We start from the raw sequence: 15,195 nt of genomic DNA, 5'->3' as shown, positions 1-15,195 counted from the left end.
ACAAAATTACATCCAAGGGATTGCTTGGCGGGGGGCGGGGGGGGGAGCGGTGTATCTGCCCACCCAGATCCAGCTATTTGAATATTTACATATGGCCCCTGGATTTTCCAGTTATGTAAGCAAATAAATTCTCCTTTTCCATCAGTTTCTGTCACTTACCCCTGAAAGTGATGCCCAATATATCACCACTGTGCTTCAGAGAGACCTCTGTCACAACGCACGTTTCTTTATGTATCCATGAGTCTCTATTAAATCACAAATTCTTTGAGAGGAAGCATCGTGTTCCCCCCACTCCCAGGGCAGCACCTAGCTCAGGGCCAGGCACTTTAGAAACAAACCCCACTGAATTCATTTGAATCAAGTGAATGAAATAATACAGGCAAAAGGGTGTCATAAGCTACAGAGCACTTTTTTACTATAATTCCAAAAAAAGACAATATAATAGCCTCTCTCTACTTTTAGGACTTACTGAATCTGAAGTTCAATCAAGTTCATCGACAAGAGGTACCCTCAGAGTATTCTGTTCAGCTACAGGCAGTCCTACCAATCTAAGCCCGTAGCTTTTTTTTTCCCCCTCTCTTTCTCAAATGCATCCTTTAAGGAAATACAGTGCTGGTACTTAAAATCAAATCTTCTCGAGGTAAATGCTTTTCCTTATACAAAAACAAAGCAAAACAAAAAAGAATAAAGGAGTACATCATTTGAAGTAATAAAAGAAACAATTTATGATCCAGCTCTGATGTTCAAATGCAAAATGGGACGGAAAAAATGTCTGGGTATAATGAATCTTGCAACATTTGCGGAGGTCCCGCACAGCAAGGAAGGACAACAAATGATTCAAAAATAGAAACCCCTTCAATTCGAAGACTTTCTGCAGAAGTGAAGCAGGCGCACACGCACAAACCGTATAACGTAATCAAAAACATAATAACAAGATTCTAAACAGAAACTAAGAATCTACAATTTTTAGATTTTTTTTTATTTTAACGTTTATTCAACAGAGAGAGAGAGAGAGAGAGAGAGAGACAAAGCATGAGCGGGGGAGGGGCAGAGAGAGAGTGAGACACAGAATCCGAAGCAGGCTCCAGGCTCTGAGCTGTCAGACAGAGCCTGGTGCGGGGCTCGAACTCATGAGCTGCGAGATCATGACCTGAGCTGAAGTCCGAACGCTTAACCGACTGAGCCGCCTGGGCCCCCCAAGACTCTGTGATTTTTAGGTCCCGTGATGAGAAACTCTCACTGTATCTTTGAGCCACATTTACCTCTACACTCTTTCTTTCCATGCATTCTAGCAAACACAGATTAAAAAGGAAGAAACAGAGGAAAGAAGAGATACCATCTACTACAGCAATGACGAATGTAAGTTTGGGAGGGCAGGGAATCTGGGAGCCCCTGGCTCTGCCTCTGTGTGACCCTGGGCAAGTATTTCCACTTCTCCGAGCCTCAGTTTCTACATGTGCATAAGGGCTAACGTAATAGTGCCCCCACAGGTGGTCGGGATTGAGTGAGAAAACGGAATGGGAAGTACTTACCCCAAAGGAGCGGTCACTGTTTTAAGAATCCTTTCATCGTGCACGGTTTAAATGAGCCAAAATCAGCAAGACTCCGCCACATGAAGGGAGCCACAACCCGAATGCCTGGTGGCTAACCAGGCTCTGCTTCTAACTACCAGTCCCACCTTGATCAAGGTAATTCACCATGTGCAAGGGGAGTCGCTTGGAACCTAAGATCTTTGAGGCTCCTTCCATCTAAGGACCTGACCAAGCCAGACAAACACTTCTATTAAGAGAACGGGCAAAACAAAAGAAACAAACAAAAACAAAACAACCCATGTCTTTGACTTAGACGGAGCCCTGAACACCGGCTACACAGTCCCTCCTGGGTCTCATCCCTTCCTTTCCGGACGAAGCCTTGACAAGATGCCCTGAATCACTTCAGCCACGGGGAAGAAGCCAATGGCGGAAGAGCATCATTTCTCCCCCTCATCGGAAGGTCTGGGAACCCGCACGTGGGGCTCTCAACCAAAGCTTAAGTGGAAAGGACATCTTTCAATAACCAACATCATAATCTCCCCCCCACGCACACACGTGTTGCCAGCCCAAACAGACAGAGATGCCCGGGGAGCACTTTTCAAGAAACAGTCAGCTTAAGACGTCATCCATCCAGTCCCCGTTGACACTGATGAGCGATGTCACCGCTCCTTAGGAAACAGATACAGGAATCACAGACACTCACAACAGCCAAGTGCCGGAGAGCTCATTTACCGGCTTGCTTTAACCCTGTCATTCACTACCGAGGAGACAGGGGAAGTGGGGAAGGACAAGTTGCTGCCTGTCTAATTAGAGACTTAAGACAATTAGCAGACAATTCTAAGTGTTCACTCGTCCATTCATTTCTTCAATAAGTATTTATTAAGTGCAACTTCTGTTCTGGATGCGGAGGATATCGCAGTACACGAAACAGGAAAAGATCCTCGCTCTCGTGGACTGTAAACAGAAAACAAGATAACCTCAGGCAGGGTCAGCGGTATGGTAAAGAGGCACCCGGGCTGGAGGGAGCAGGACGGCAGCCCATGCACGCAAGTTGTGGCCCAGACACTTCGAGAGGATACTAGTCACACCGGGAAGGAGTGACAAGAGAGACACAGCCGGGCAAAGCAAATCGCAAGAGCCACTGAGGTGCAGATTTTCCTAAAGAGGGAGCTGCTAGCGTTTGAAGCGGGGCTGTTTTTCTTGCGTGGGTCTGTCCAGAGCATCACAGGACATTATTTAGCATCCCTGGACCCCACACACCTGATGTCTCTAGGCGGGGTCCTCTCCCGCGTCACGGGGACAACCGAAAATGCTCCCCTCACTCGCCAAGAGGAAGGGCCGTGACTCTCCTGTTGAGAACCACGGATAAAGCAGAGAACCAGGGCAAAGGCCCGGAGTCCGCAGCAAGCTTGGGCCGTTCGATACCCAGAGAGGCAGCCCGGGAGCCTGGCATATGAGGAGCAGTGGGGAATGTGCTAGGAGCCGAGCTTACAGGGGCGCCTGGGTGGCTCAGTCGGTTGAATGTCCGACTTCGGCTCAGGTCACGATCTCACGGCTCATGGGTTCAAGCCCCGCGTGGAGCTCTGTGCTGACAGCTCAGAGCCTGGAGCCCGCTTCGGATTCTGTGTCTTCCCCTCTCCCTGCCCCTCCCCTGCTCGTGCTCTGTCTCTGGACCCTAAATACACGTTAAAAATTTAAAAGAAAAAAAAAAAAAAAAGAGTTGAGTTCCCAGTCGTGAATGCTTGGCTGTGATGTACTGAGTCTGCATCCTGTCAGCTGGGACGACTGCTGGCAGGAGACAGAGAAGCAGAGCACAGAGGCCACACTCACCCACACACTTCCCGCACAGCCTCGGGAAAGGGGGTACGAGGTTGTGGATAATGAGACTGCCGCTGTCCAGGGGCTGCCGATCACAAATACGGCAGAAGCAGAGGCAAGAGAGCGAAGTTCGATCGCTCACCAGTCCTGAAACGTGCACCACCGCGTGCCTCCCCGTCGCCGCGGGCCGGACGGCAGTCCCGATACACGCTGTCACCGGCTGAGCCTGCGCGTCCAAACTGGCGGCGGCCCGGGAGAAAATCCCAGGGACGATAACGGAGCGCTCTTTAAGAAACGCTCCAAACCAACAGCCCAGAGGAACGGACACCAACACCGCGGGGAGGCGGAAGGGAAGGACCCCGCCAGCCGGGGGTAACGCAGAAGGCTCACACCTTGAATGGAAAACTCCAGGAACGTTTGAGCCAATGGGTTTCATTTACTTTTTCTGACCTACGAATGCGCAAGCGTGATAGAGAATTAATGTCCGAGTCTGAAGGACGCTCTTTCGATACACACACGGTTTTCAAATTCTCGATGTAAAAGGATGGCTGTGGCTTAATTAGCAATACTTGATTCCTGGTGATCGTAAGAATGAAAGAGGCGAGAAAACGCGAGAACATTCACTGGGCACCAGAAATCTCCTATGTGCTATATAGAGCATGTAACCTTCACAGAAACACTCTCAAAATCCATACGATGAACCCCTCCCCCCACCACAGATGTTAACGAATAACCTCCCATCGCGTGTTCTCTCTTCTCACTTCAAGTGAATCACATCCAGTATTTAAAGGGTCAAGGTCTGGGGCGCCTGGGTGGCTCCGTCGGTTTGGCATCCGACTTCGGCTCAGGTCGTGATCTGACGGATTCGTGAGTTCGAGCCCCGAGTCGGGCTCGATGCCGACAGCTCGAAGCCTGGAGCCTCTCTCTGACCCTCCCCCACTCACACTCTGTCTCTCTCTCTCTCTCTCAAAAATAAATAAACAATAAGAGATAATAATAACAAAGGGTCAAGGTCACTCTGCAGGGACCGGATGACCCAGAACAGTCACATCCTCAAAGATAGGCTCTTGCAACCTGGGTTTGAACCGCCATTCTAAATAACTTCCTCACTATGCCTTTGAGAAAGTTAACTTTATGCGTCGACTTGACTGGGTGGAAGGATGCCCAGATGGCTAGGAAAACATTATTTCTGGGTGCATCTAAGAGGATGTTTCCGAAAGAGATTGGCTTTTGAATCCGGTAGACAGAGTGAAGGGCAGGCTGCCTCCGGCCTGCCGTCCGGATGGCCGGACGCCCAGGTCTGTGCCGTCAGGCACACAGTGACTGGCTCGGGGATGGCTGTGACCCCCCATGACAGCCAGCGAGAATCAGCCTGAGAACGCCTGCTGAATCGAGTTGAGAGACGACTATTCCCCTTCCTCGGCCGGGGTGGGCCATGTGAAAGTAAGCCCGGAACTGCGGGCAATCGCCCATCAGGGAGGCCTGCCCGACCACGAAGCCAGTACAAAACAGAGCAAAGGATTCGAGACAGAGCCCTGATGGCTTTGAGTCCCTGGCTACAGCTTCTCCTGACACCTCTGGACAACGCTGGACCCTTCAGTTAGTTGAGCAAATAAATTCCCTTACGGGGAAGGGTGACATCACTGGCAACAGACAGCATCCTGACTTACAGAAACAGTATCCGTCACTACGGCCTGCAGTGCCGACGGTCTCAATGTTCACACAGGGGGACCACGGTGGCCTCTCAGCACACGCTTTGAACGAGATCCTTCGACAAGGGCTGGCGGCCGAGTTCCTCCGTGCGCAGACACTGGAAATGTACTCTCCGTAATACCCTAGGGAATCAGCTACATTGCCAAGCGTGTTCTGTTGTTGTTGTTGTTGTTGTTGTTTTAAAACAAAGACTAGTGCGGAATTCGCGAAGCACACTGGCTGCACTGTAGAGAGAGCTCTCGGGAGGCCGATCCCTCCACAGCTGGGTACAGATGTGCCCCACACAACAGAACTCCGCTGGGGTCAGTGCGGCCGCTGGACCCCTCACCGTCCTGAGAATAAGGCCCGAAATCCCCACCACCAGGTGCCCCCCTTGGCTTCCAGCACTCTCTGCCTCTCTAAGGCTGACGTTGGGGTACATCCGCGTCACGGGGGAGAGGTCACCTGCATTCACAGGCCTACCTGTCCACATCACACAGGCCTACTCGTCACAGGAGCTGGCAGCCTCGTAAGGAGACGAGAAAGGCCCGGAATGGCTGGTTCGTGGCCGAGCGCCAGGCTACGCTGTGAATTCCTGAAGAGGAAGGAATTGCGTCTTTCGCGGACCCCACTGTGGCCCGGCACCCGGCACAGTAGCTGGAACAGAAGAAGCACACAGTCCGTATGTGTTGGATACATGGTTTATGGTAGACAGGCCCCGGAGCTGCGAGTTCGTTTCCGGTTTCTGGTCCCAGCTCTGCCACAAGTCCACACCCTCACATCCGTGCCCTGCGCCTCCGGGAGGGTGGGGGGACCGGGGGCCCCATTCCAGCAAACGAACAGGTGATCTCTGAGACCGGAGATCTGAGACAGGAATCCCGCACGGACGGGTTTGGCTTGGCCCCTCCTGCGATTTCACACATTTGTAGCAATCTTCCCAGGAAGATTTGGAAATCCGGCTTCTCCTACGAAACGGAAGTTCCGGCAACCCTGAGCTCACGCCAATCAAGGCAGCAGTGGGCCAAGGGACGGGAAGGGCTGCCTCTCTGACCCAGCCTGGGATGTCCCACCCTCCACAATCCCACACGTCCCTGTGCCGAAAGTCAGACCGAAAGTCAGCTGCACGTTATGGTCCCACGACCCTGTTTCTTTCCTTTGAGTGAAGAAGTAGCTACGAAGACAGACCAAGAGGACCACGATTTACAATTTTTTACAGGTAACACATTTCTTTATAGGAGTGAGTTTGATCCACACCGACTTAATAACACAATGTATCATCCACGTAGCATTTGCCAGATTCCATTCAAAACACACGACCTTTAGGGGCTCAGGCGGTCAAGCGGCTGACTTCGGCTCAGGTCACAATCTCGAGGTCCGTGAGTTCGAGCCCCGCGTCGGGCTCTGTGCCGACAGCTGGGAGCCTGGAGCCTGCTTCCGATTCTGTGCCTCCCTCTCTCTCTGCCCCTCCCCCGCTCATGCTCTGTCTCTCTCTGCCAAAAATAAATAAACATTAAAAAAATTAAAAAAAAACACACACACATGACATTTGGGGCACCTGGATGGCTCAGTCGGTTAAGCAGCCGACTCTTGATTTGGGCTCAGGTCATGATCTTGCAGTTGGTGAAACTGAGCCATGTCTCGGGCTCTGCCCTGGTAGCACGGAGCCTGCTTCGGATTCTCTCTCTCCCCTCCCTTCTCTCTGCCCCCCCTCCCCCAATCGCACCATCACCTTCTGTCTCTGTCAAAGTAAACTTTAAAAAAATAAAATAAACACATTACAGTATATTTAACCCATTCGATCTTCATAGCAAGACTATGAGGACCCTTACTTTTTAAAAGAGCCAACTGAGGCACAGACAGGTTAAGTCACGTGTGCAGGGTCACACATCCAGTAAGGTCACACATCCAGTAAGGTCACACATCCAGCGAGCACCCAAGCTAGCAGTGGAACACAGGCAGCCTGGTCACACCCAGACCTGTTCACCAATCCAATCTCCCCTGCTTCTCCAGTTTTCAGAGACAGAAACTTTGACCCAGCGACCGCAGGTGATCTTTCCCCTAAATTCAAACAAAAAGTGCAGGACAGGACGGGGTCCAGAATCCAAACCAACCAGCTTCCAGCCCACTGCTATTTTTTCCCCACCATGATGTTGAATCCTGTATCCCAGACTGGAGTTAACTGCTCGTGTAAGGGTCCCTCTAAACCAAGAGAACGGAGTCATGTTAGAAAGTCTCACTCGCTACTTTGCACACACGACCACACTTAATGCTCAGGTGCGCGGGGAAACAGACCCGAATGCAGAGGGATGTCGGCTGTCCGCCCGTGTAAGGAGATCTACCGGCACACAGGGGACCCCCAGTGAACTCCCGTCACCCTGCACTGAGATGCTTGAGACAAGAGAAGAGCTGACAAATCCGGTTATCCAAAGCCAGGTTCAGGATGGAAAGAGTCGAGATGATTCAGGTGACTAATAACCAAAGATACCAGAAGTGTACCTCACAATACCAACATATGGGCATTTTCAAAATAATAAGATGTATGTGCTTGTATCTTGATAATCTGTGAAATACATCTTCCAGCCCATCAATGGATGAATGGATCAAAAAGAATGTGGTATGTATGTACATATATATATATATATATGTATACATATGTACATATATACGTACATATGCATATGTACATGTATACATACGCAATACACACACGATACAATACACAATGGAGTATTACTCAGCCATGAGAAAGGAGGGTGTCCTGCCATTTGGGACAAGATGGATGGACTCTGAACACATCATGCTAAGTGAGGTAAGTCAGACAAAGAATTGAAAAAAAAAATCAAACTCGTAGAAAACCGAAGATAAATTGGTTGGTTACAAGGGCATGGGGGGAGCAAGGGATAAGACTGATGTTATGTTTAAGGGTATAAACTTGCAATGAGTAGTTAATAAGCCATAGAAATCTAATGCACAATATAATGAAGGCAGGCAACAATATTGTAGCGTAATTATGTCCTGTGATTGTCTCTGCAATGACAATCACATTACAATACATAAATGCATCAGAGTAATACATCGGACACCTTAAACTTACATGTTATATGTCAAATATAGTTAATAAAGATCTACATCTGTTTATCTGTCTATATCTGTATGTAGAGATATGGATGGATGAAAGGAAAGATGGATGGATGGATGGATGGATGGATGGACGGATGGACGGATGGGTGGATGGATGGACGGACGGGTGGACGGACGGAGAGATGGATCCATCTTCCATTGTTCCTATTTCCCCATATCCTGGAGGCAGAGGGGAGGAAGCCTAGGCAGAAGGTTCTAGAAATCCCCTACAAGGGATGAATCTCAGGGATGGGTTTACTGGGAAGGCACTCTTGGCTCATAAATCTACAGGGTATGTTGGAGATCTTTAGCTACATCAGAAGGCATTATTTTTGTTATCACTACCACTGTTGACAACAAGAGTGTTGCCATTTTAGGGCTGTTTACCTTGTGCACAGTGCCACAAGCTTTACATGTCCTATCCTACTAATGAGCATAACTATGCCATGAAGTAGTTACCTCCCGATGAGAAAATGAAAAGCTTGAGGGCTTGGATGACAGACCCAAGGTCCCACAGTTGCTACTTAGCAAGGGCAAGATCAGCAATTAAAATACAGAGCCTTCCATCAGCCCACGCTATACACTGCACCTCCTTCCGGAAATCCACTGGGTCCCATTCAAGTCCTGGGATGCTTTTTTGGTTTGGGGGCCAAAAGGCATTTCTGGAAGCTGTTTTGGGGTGTGAAGAGCTCCACGGAGTCACCCAGGCTCTGACGGTCCTTTGTGGCGCTCAGAATGCCAGCTGAAGGTCAACGGATGTCACCGTGAAAGCGGAGGAAGGAAAGGCTTGCTCTCCAGCGCTCGTTAGCAGGAAAATAATCATGCATTTCCTATTGTTTGTGGCAAAGTTGCAAGGGTCAGCCTAAGAGATGGCTTATCAATGCGGCCCACCAAATGACTCCGTCGAGATGAGAATGTCAATTTATTGGAGCAGACGTGCGTCGACAGAATTCATACCATGTAAAAAGTTAGCTGATGTAAACTGCCTCCAAAACATACTACCTATTTGGCAGTTTCTCTAAGGCTCATTTGGAGCCCAGGATCTGGGGGCGGACTGGAGGACGTGGGGGGGGACAGGGGAGGGTATGAGGGAATCAGGAAAGGAGCGTGGGAGACTACCATATTGGTTTTAGAATATTTGTCTTCAAGACACAAATTTCAAAATCGGAAAGCCTGATCCGGTTGCTAGGGCTGAAACTTACTCCCTGGATGGAAGGGTGGGCAGAACGTGTCTCGTGACACCCCGTAAGGGGTTCTGCAATGTTTCTCCCCCAGTCTTGGGTCAGGAGAGGCCACCGAAAATGCAGTTTGATTAAGCGGTGCCTTTGTAACCATTATGAAAAGGTTTATCCCTCCAAGGTAGACTCTTAACAAAATTGCATGCTCACTGTTGGACAGCAAAGAGAGAAAGGCAAATCTTCCAGAAGTCCCAAGCAAGTCCTCTGATTTGCATATGATATAAGGAAGCATCTGTATTTTCCCAAAAGCTTGCACTTGCCTGACCTGAAGCCCCTGTTGATGGGGCAATGTGCCTTAAAGGGCTTACTCAGTGGGCTTGGGGAGCCCAAACCCCATAGCTTCCAAAGAAAGGACTGACCCTTGACCATGTCCTAGGAGATGAACTCTGAGCCCTTGGATTATCCTGCATATCAGAGTGTCTCTGCACACCTGAGACATTGGGCCATGGTGACTAGACTGTGCTAACATGGTGATTTAGGGTGAGCAGCTGTTTTTGTTGGCCTGGGGCCCCAGGGGCATGCTACATCAGTTTGACTTCTGGAACGGGGAGGGGGTGGGATGAACCTGGAGACCAAGTTGCTAAGGTCAATCCACTGAGGAACTCCATGCCTCCGCGACTGCCCCCCAGGACAATTCCTGGACATCAACCCTCGGGGAGTTTCCCTGGATGGCAATACTCATCACGTCTGTCACACATCATTGCCGGGACAATGAGCACTGCCTGTGCTAACCCCAAACTTGGGTCCCGTGTCTCCTGGACTCTGCCCTCCGTGTGTTCTCCCTTTGCTGATTTTCACCGTAATGAACCACAACCGTGAGTATAACAGCTTTTCTGAGTTCTGTGAGTCTTTCTAGCAAATCATCAAATCTAAAGGTGGTTTTGGAGACCCCCCCCCAACTCCACACAAGGAGGGAGGGAGGGAAGAGAGAAGGCAGAGGAAGGGAGGGAAGGGAGGAGGGTAGGAAGGATGGGAGGAAAAGAGGGATAGGAATAAAATGAAACAAGAAGAAAACCCAAGGAGTTGCTCCAATACCAAATTTCTTACTGTCTGAGCTCCAAGTAATAACAGGAAAGAAAATGCCTTGTATACAAGAGCCCTGAAAGACACGGAAAATAGATAAAAATCAGAGGCTGCCTGTGCAGCAGTCGGGGAACAATTTCACCACTCCACCATCGAGATTGCTTTGTCTGACTGTTTCCCCAGTACGGCCACTAACCTCCACCTTTGGGAGGTAGCAACTATGACCTTTTGATGAAAACATTCCGTTTCAGAAATGAAATAAAACTTTGAGAAGTGATCGGGAAGAGACTCAAACAGACGACGGCATTAAATAATGCCTTTTCTCCCCCTTTTTGTGGTCAGACAAGAAGGTAACACGGACCGATGCCTGGTTCTACGCCACCGATGGAAAACAGCGAGCGTCTAAGGCTCTGGCCAGGCTGAGGGCATGTGCTCCCATGCCTGCACCTGATGCTAGAAACTCAGGGCTCCGTCCACACTCTCACCCTTCTCAATTCATTGAAAACCACTTCAAGCAAAAATCATTTGAAAGAAATTACCTCTGTGTATTACACCATGAGCAGTGAAAAATGTCCCACACGAGGCTCGGTGGTCCCGAAGCAATAAAATTTTTGCTGAAGTGCAAGATGTAATAACTCAGGGAAAAGAAGTCCCCATGACAACAAGAGAACCAGAAAGAAATGAGTGAGAACCGAAGGCTTCGGGTCTCTTACAATACAAGGCGTCACTAATTTGTGCTTGGAAATCTGTCTTTGCCGTTGAAATCGCAGAAGGTAACTTCCCCCCTTATTGCTTCTCTGCCTGCCCAGGTGGCATTGGGAAACTTAGGGACACTTCACCAGAAGGGGGCGGGGGTGGGGGAACGCAGTCACTCGGGTGAACTTGAATCTATGCCGTGCTTTCTCCATCTCCTGGATGAGAACGATGCAGGTGTGCTATGGGGTTCATCTCGGAGGGTTCGACATGCATACATAATACAGCCGCCATGGCCAATGCAAGAAACCACCGGGTTTTCACCCCGGCAGGTGTCTGGGGTCGTTTTCCAAGCACCACATCCCATTTCTTGTTTCAGGAAGGAACTCCTACTTCCCTTCCAGAATGCCTCGGGGTTTGCCACTCCCAGCCTGGCTCCTCAGTGGGGCCCCACCTCTCGAGACTCCTCCTCGATGCCCGCACAAACATCCAGCCGAAAACTTTTTAAGCTGGAGGCTCTTCTGGAATCTGGGTTCCTACAAACACTTCGACCCCCGGGTCTCTGATCCTTTGTTCCTAAATAAAGCCCAGAGGGCCTTTATCAATTCCCAATAACACCTTCCGAACTGAAGGCCTCGCTTCCCAGATCATCATCATAGTAAGAAATAGCTTTACCTCTTCAGTGTCTCCCGAGGGTCTGCCAATCAAGCAAGGCGCGTCGGTGAATTTATCTCCTTTAACCCAATCAGCATCCCTATGGCAAAGGCATTCTACTGTCCCCTTTGCAAGATTAAGAAGTAAAGTTCAGAGAGATCAAGCAATTATGCCCAAGGTCACACAGCTAGAATGTGGCAGACCTGAGATTCGAGCTGGGGTCAGAACGACTCTAAAACCTGAATATAAACCTACTGAAAATCCCATCACAACAGAAGAGCAGGTTAGTGTCAGGTGACAAGTCCCATGACGTGTACAACGCCCCCGTCCAGGGTCTCCACACTCGGCCAGACCTCCACCCTTCCAGCTCACCCCAGCGTTTCCACCAGGTCTGGAACGACGAAGTCGTAAATTCTGACTTTTATCACCTTAAAGCGTACGCACGGGTGGATGTGTGCGCACATGTGATTCTACCAGGCTTTTGTCTTCCATAAAACACTTGAATGATCAGCCACCCTCGAAGCCACCCGTAATTCTAGTCATGAGGTGCACCAACTGGCATAATTCAGCTTTGAAAGGGCTCCCTCTAAACGGATTAAGTATGATTGAACGATGCAGGTTCTCCCCGGGTGTAAATGGGGTGGAGGTGGACGGGGCCGTTCAGGAAGGTTCGGTTAACTCTTTCCAAGCGCCTGTTTGATTCCCGAGGATTTTCTCCGCCCTGGAAGAACTCAAGTCAGCATCCTCAATCAGAAACAACACAGTACTGGGGCGCCTGGGTGGTGCACTGGGTTAAGCACCTGATTCTTAGCTCAGCTCAGGTCATGATCTCACGGTTGGTGGGTTCAAACCCCACTTCAGGCCCCGTGCTGACAGCATGGAGCCTGCTTGGGATTCTCTCTCTCCCTCTCTCTCTGTCCCTCCCCTGCTCACTCTTTCTCTCAAAATACATAAATCAACTTTAAAAAACAGAAGGGCGCCTGGGTGGCTCAGTCAGTTAAGCGTCCAACTTCGGCCCAGGTCATGATCTCGAGTTTCACGAGTTCGAGCCCCACATCAGGCTCTAGGCTGACCGCTCAGAGCCTGGAGCCTGCTTCGGATTCTGTCTCCTTCTCTCTCTGCCCCTCCCCCATTTGTGCTCTGTTTCTCTCTCTCTCTCTGTCTGTCTCTCTCTCTCTCAAAAAACAAAAAGAAAAACAAAAAAAGAAACAACACAGCATCGGTATCGGACAAGAGAGGTATTGTTCTGATGGCCCTTTTTCTAAAGTATCTTAGACGCCTGCTAATCTTTACCTTTTTTTACTACCTATTTTTTTTTAATTTTTTTTAATGTTTATTTATTTTTGAGACAGGGAGAGACAGCATGAATGGGGGAGGGTCAGGGAGAGAGGGAGACACAGAATCCGAAACAGGCTCCAGGCTCTGAGCCGTCAGCACAGAGCCTGACTTGGGGCTTGAACTCACGGACCGCGAGATCATGACCCGAGCCGAAGTCGGTCGCTCAACCGACGGGACCACCCAGGCGCCCCTTACTACCTATTTTTAATTGAAGTCACACTCACATGGTTTTAAAACAAGAGAAGTTCGCGGTGTAGAGGGTCTACACTACATGTCGCTCTGCACCCGTTTTCCTCAGCAGCAGCACGTCCCGGAGACTGCTTCACGCCTGTGCGTATAATGCCGTCTCATTCCTTTTAATAACTGCACTGTGTCCCTTCTGTAGATATGCTACAGTTTATTTAACCCAGCCTCATTGTGATGTACAGTTAGGTAACTTCCAATATCCTGCCATTAAAAATAAAACAGAACTGGGGTACCCGGGTGACTCAGTCAGTTGAGCGTCGGGTTCTTGATATTTCGGCTCAGATCATGATCCCGGGGGTGTGGGATCGAGCCCCCGCATCAGGCTCCATGCTTGGGGTGGAGCCTGCTTACAATTCTCATCCTCTCTCTCTCTCTCTGCTCCTTCCCACCCACCCACACCCTCTCCCCCACCGCCACAATAAAGAATAAAAATAAATCAAAGCTAAAAAAATAAAAACGAACGTGTATGCGTGTTCCACTGTGCAAATGAGGTTTCTGTAAACTGAACACAGGATGGTCTTGCTCTCAGTGTAGGCACACGCCTGCCCGTACAGAAATGGTACTCTCCGACCCGGAAAGAAGGACCCCGGATGAGAAATGTAAGCGCACCTACGGACAGCATGAGCATCTGAAATGAAACCTGTCCTGAAAACTGTACCACGTCTGCTCACAGCGTCTGCACTCCTTCTGAGTGGCCGGATCCGTGGCCACAGACAACGCAAAGATACACAGGATCCGGAAAGCACCATGCAGTGTTAAAATACGCGTTTCTTCTTGGCGGCATCCGTGAAAACTAGAAACGATACACGCCACCTGTAGGGCGTGTTGCATGGGGCATCAACATAATACACTTTAGACACAACAGCAATCTTCGGTCGTAGATCAGACCAATCGCTGCCAAAAACACTTCTCCCCTCGTGGTCAAGTGACGCCGTGAATCTCACCCGTGCTTGAGATTCTAAGTTAACTCAGAAGAATGTGGTGTCTGCGTGTTGAGGGCAGGGAGAACTGGGCATCCCCAGACACAGCTGGCCAGAGTGTAAATATTTAGAGAAGCTTCCAGGAGGGAAATTTAGCAACAAGTACACAAAGCCTGAAAATCATGCTCACTGCTCACCTTCTGACCCGATGATGACGTGCCCGTGTATACCCGGGAAAAGACCCCGAGTGTGTGTGCGTATCTGTGTCTGCGTTCTGTATGCATTTGTTGACTGCAGTGTGGAATAAAGACAGAAACTATGTGGCATCACTTAAATACACATAATACACCCAAACCATACCAGGAACTACACACTTAATAAAATTCATGTAGTAAAAAAATGGTTTTAGGGGCACTTGGGTGGCTCAGTCGGTTAAGCATCCGACTTTGGCTTGGGTCATGATCTCACGCTTTGTGAGTTCGAGCCCCGCGTCGGGCTCTGTGCCGACAGCTCGGAGCCTGGAGCCTGCCTCAGATTCTGTGTCTCCTCTCTCTCTGCCCCTCCTCTGCTCATGCTGTTTCTCTCTCCTTCAAAAATACATAAACATTAAAAGAAATTTTTTTAAAAAAGTGGTTTTCAAACTATGGGTCACAAGTCATTAATGTATCACAAAACCAGCTTTTGTGGGCCATGGCCAGCTTTTCAAATAGAAGAATAGAAAATATCGGAGTTAAGTGTGAGTAAGAGTTAAGTACGGTTTCATGAGACTTTGTAAAAATGCATGTGTGGGGGTGCCTGGGTGGCTTGGTCGGTTAAGCGTCCGACTTCGGCTCAGGTCATGATCTCGCCGCCCGTGAGTTCGAGCCCCGCGTCGGGCTCTGTGCTGACAGCTCAGAGCCTGGAGCCTGTTTCAGATTCTGT

At 49.5% G+C, this 15,195-nt stretch overlaps 1 protein-coding gene across 1 annotated transcript in view; it reads right to left on the bottom strand.

Moving 5' to 3' along the window:
* HS3ST4 (heparan sulfate-glucosamine 3-sulfotransferase 4) overlaps positions 1–15,195 on the bottom strand; it is a 392,554-nt gene that overhangs the window by 341,181 nt on the left and 36,178 nt on the right. The window lies entirely within an intron of this gene.

Source organism: Panthera uncia, chromosome E3, assembly GCF_023721935.1.
Source record: "Panthera uncia isolate 11264 chromosome E3, Puncia_PCG_1.0, whole genome shotgun sequence".
NCBI lineage: Eukaryota > Metazoa > Chordata > Mammalia > Carnivora > Felidae > Panthera > Panthera uncia.
This window is presented reverse-complemented; position numbering and strand designations above follow the sequence as displayed.